Source organism: Penaeus japonicus, unplaced genomic scaffold (assembly GCF_977035675.1).
Source record: "Penaeus japonicus unplaced genomic scaffold, GWHDUDI00000001_assembly GWHDUDI00000024, whole genome shotgun sequence".
In the NCBI taxonomy this organism is placed as follows: Eukaryota; Metazoa; Arthropoda; class Malacostraca; order Decapoda; family Penaeidae; genus Penaeus; species Penaeus japonicus.
The window spans coordinates 11,376,072-11,381,071 of record NW_028234426.1 but is presented as its reverse complement, the minus strand read 5'-3'; positions in this window follow the sequence as shown (position 1 = coordinate 11,381,071).

Sequence of the window (5,000 nt, the reverse complement as noted above, 5' to 3'; positions counted from 1 at the left end):
CGGTAGGTGATGCATATTCATCACCGTTGCACACAGCAACAACATAAAATGAAAAGATGATCAAAATGATCTTCATGATGTTCGAAACGAGAGAACAGTGATTACTCCACTCCTGACAAGATCTGAACACTATATGTACCCATTAATGGGAACTATGCTTCCTTAACCACGTCCCCTCAAGCCAAAACAAATCGTGTAAAGCACAGGAAAGATATTTCTTATTGTGAATTTTTACAATTTGATTGTCTTTTTTCAATCCCTTTGACTTATTATATTGGAAATGCGCATAGAGAATGCGGAAACTAGCGTAAATTATTTTTCGTCTATCCATTTTCAATGGTATCGCTAGATGAATTAGAAATATAAATCTGGTAGCCATTCTTTACAGAGCGCAGTGGTGACAAATCTTTGACCATATGGGTTTAAGATTTAAAGATTTACAACCATAATGAGAACGAAAAATAACGATGATGATGATTGTAATATTAACCAAATTGATAATACAAATATTGATATTGATAGTAATAGTAATAGCAAAACAGCATTGATAATAAAAAAAGACTAACAAACATCAAACGTTAATGATAATTGTAGTAAATATAGTGATAATGACAATGATCATATTATAAATAATGATAATGATAAAGATAATAGTAAACATAATGATAATGGAAACTTGATATAAATACTAAAAGCATGATAATGACTGCAATTAAATTATTATAATAGGAATGTCAATAATTAGGATAAAATGCTAATGACCCTAATAGGATAACAATAACACTAAGAATACGGATAAAAATAATGAATATACTGAAAAATAAGCGATAATAATGATTTGTCAAATAACTAGCTTTCGTGACATAAGTCTGACCGTTAATCTGTCCATTCCAAACGGTATATGGAAATGACATGAATATTCATAATTGAAGCCATTTTATAAAAAGTTACTTTCTAAAAGACGAATTACAGTAACGAGTAACTGAGTTATTTAAACAGACTTATTCACAGTAAGAATGAAATAGTTGTTATGACGTTTTAACTTTTTGTGAAATTTGAACTCATACGTAGCATTACTACATATGCTCTGTCTGAAATACAGGACCATTATTTCGGTCTTACTTTGGATATTTTATGATACGCATATTGTTATACAGAGAAGAGTCCCGATTTTCAACTTCTTATTCATACAATGTTTATGCAATTTTGTTATGATTAACTTGTTTTTCTCCTGATTATTAACCATTACCTTTTCAGATATTCTTTTCATCATAATAATCATTTCCTTTACATGTGTTATTTCCAGTATAAACATCACTCTCATTATAATCATTTTCCTTACAATTATAATCTGGATGTTTATTTTCTTGTTAGATATGATTTTGATTATAATTAATATTTCATTATGAACAGTATCATTATAATTATAACTTTCATTATGATCATCATTTGTATTATAATGATCGTTTTCATTATAATGATTATTTTAATGTTAATGACCATTTTCATTATAACGATCATTTTCAGTTTTATGACAATTCTTATTACAATTATCATTTTCGTTATAATAATTTCGTCCCTATGATAATCCTTTTAGTTTCATCACAATCATTTCATTTTTCCTATAATAATTTCCAATTTCATGATAATTTTTTGTTTAGTTTTGTTTACTAGGATCATTATATTATTATGTTGCAGATATCACTATTACTATTACTATTGGTCTCCTTGTTGCAAATCTGTAAATCTTGGCCCATCTGGTTAGAGTAACCACCAGTTGTCTGACTATCAGATTATATTTCTCGTCCGTACGGCGATATTAATTAAAATGGAGAGATTAAAAATTATTTATTTGTCTGCCATCACCTGTAAACGCGGCTTCCAAGGGACGGATTAACTGAGTAGTATAGAATTTGTATTTTCTCTTTTGTTTATTTAATTTCATTTTTTAGTCATTTTATATATATATATATATATATATATATATATTTTTTTTTTTTTTTTTTTTTTTTTTTTAATTTGGCATAGTTCGGCGACTTCTTGTTTAAACGATGTACATAGAATTGCATTTTTCTTTTTTTAATGTTTCTTTTTTCTTCCCTTTTTCATGCTGTTGTTTTCGCACGGATGACATTTCGCGTTACAACACAAACATAATAATATGCTTAGTTTAAGATTAAATATAATCATTTCGTCATAAATAAAGTCCTTATATCTTGTACATGAAAAGAGGTTAAGACTATATCTACCAATTAAAGTTACTGATAATGGCTATTCTTGTATAATTATATTATTCCCTTTTCGAGAAGACATTTCGGAAATCCAAACCAATTTGAAATTCTGAAGGTTTTCAAGGATAATTGCATTTTTGTTATTCAGTATAAGAAAAGTATTAACTTGCGCTATGTAAAGTTGAATTATACATTTGCCTATTTGTGGTAGACTACCATTTAGGGGACGCGCTTAAGATGGGCACATATACCATCAAGGTCTTGTCAAATGTGTAGTTATCACTGTTTTCTCATCTCAGACAAAATGAAGAGCCAATTGGTGATCTTTTTCTTAACTACTGTGGCTGTGTGCAATAGTGACGAATATGGGTCGCCTAACATATATAAAGAACAAGAGATTCCTCTTCCAGTTCCTGATTTAGCGAATGTGGAAATTCCATTTGTATATATATACAAGTATATATATGTATGTATATATATATATATATATATATATATATATATATATATACATATATACATATGCCATTTATACATATATACGTGTATATATGTATAAACACACACACACACACACACACTATATATATATATATATATATATATATATATATATATATATATATATATATATATATATATATATATATATATAGTGTGTGTGTGTGTGTGTTTATACATATATACACGTATATATAAATAAATAAATATATATATATATATATATATATATATATATATATATATATATATATATATATATATATATATATGGTGTGTGTCTGTGTGTTTATACATATATATACACATGCATATATGTATATATATATATGTGTGTACATATCTAAATATGTTTATATGTATCATCGTCATATCGCTATGTTTACTTGTGTTTTCATTATCATTTCTCTTAATGTATAGCAGTCATGTTTGTTAGTCTTTTATCTTTGATATTTTGCTAATACTACTACTATTACTATCAACATTTGTATTATCGTTTTGGTCATTAATATTATAATCATCATTGTTATTTTCTTGTTCTCGTTATTGTTATAAATCTTTAAATCTTATGCCCATATGGGATTTGCCATCACAGCCCTTTGTGAAGAGTGGCTATCATATATAGTTATTTCTTGTTCTTCCGGTGATACTACTTAAATTGAATTGTTAAAATATAATTTACGGCATTTGGCGTATTTCCAATACAATTTCCAATTTAAGTAGATTGGAAAGAACATAATCAAATTATAACAATTTACAATAAGAAATATATTAACCTGTGCCTATACTCGATGTGTTTTGGCTTGAGGGGACGTGGTTAAGGAAGCATAGTTCCCATTAATGGGTACATATAGTGTAGAGGTCTTGTCAGGAATGGAGTAATCACTATTCTCTCGTTTCAGACAACATGAAGAGCCTGTTGATCATCTTTTCATTTTATGTTGTTGCTGTGTGCAATGGTGCTGAATATGGATCACCTACCGTGTACGAGCTTTTGTCTCCAGCAAGGCTGAACTACGGTTTCAACGCAGGGATTCGCCTTCCTCAGCTTCCCACACTTTCTTTTAATGAACAAGAGATTCCTGTTCCAGTTCCTGATATAGCAAATGTTGAAATTCCATTTATTTATCCCATTTTCAGCATACCCAGTAGAAAACTGTAGACTCCTAAAAGTTATTAGAATAAAGAATGGAAACAACTTATAGAAAACTAGTGGGTTTCATTTTTTAACAGATAATTTTGATAACACTTATTACTAATTATATATGAAGATGCATATCATGATAATAATGAATTAAATATATACTAGTAATAGAAGAAATGATAACTATCATTATTCATATCATTTCTATGAAAAAACAAAAAATATATATATATCAGGAGAAGATCACAAGAGAAATACAGTCTTGAAGTTGCATCAGTCATAATACATTGTATGTATATATTAAATGTCAGAAATCGTCTTATATATATAATAAAATAGTCGAAGTAAGAACAAAATAATGATCGTATTTCACACGGAGAATATGTAGTATCCTACCTCTGAGATCAAAGTTTCAGAAAATTATGAAGATTCATGCCAATTATTTCGTTCTTACTGTTCACACGGCTGTTTTATTATTTTAGTTATACCTTATTGTGATTCGTCTCTCAGATGGTAACTTTTTAGATAATGGCTTTTGGTACATTTGCAGTTAATTGTTACCAGTTGATTATTAGTAGGCTCATTTTTATACGTATTTTTGGTGATACTGTTCTCTCAGTAAGATCATTTTAATTTTCTCCTAATTATTGTAATCCTTTATATAATCAACAAATTATAAACATTATCAGGCTATTAATAATCATATTGTTTCCTATTATTAGTATCATTGTCATTATGTTTACAATTATTTTTATCTTAATCATCATATTTACAACTATTGTTAATATTATCATTAAGCTTGCTATTAATGGTATCATTATGTTTACTATTATCATTATAAGGATAAGAGCTAGATATGCGGGGCAGATGCTCCGCCGGGCTTATATGCACTGAGGCGAGCCCGCCTGTGTCAGCGTGTGCTGATTCGTGAGATATTGCGCTAACGAAATTTGACTTGATCTGAGCTTGTTTTGATGTTTCAGTTATACCTTATAGTGATTCGTGTCTCAGATGGTAATATTTTAGATAATGGCTTTTGGTACAGTCACAGTTAATTATTATTAGTTAATTATTAGTATGCTCATTTTTATGTATTTTTGGCATGATTGATATTAATTTTATGT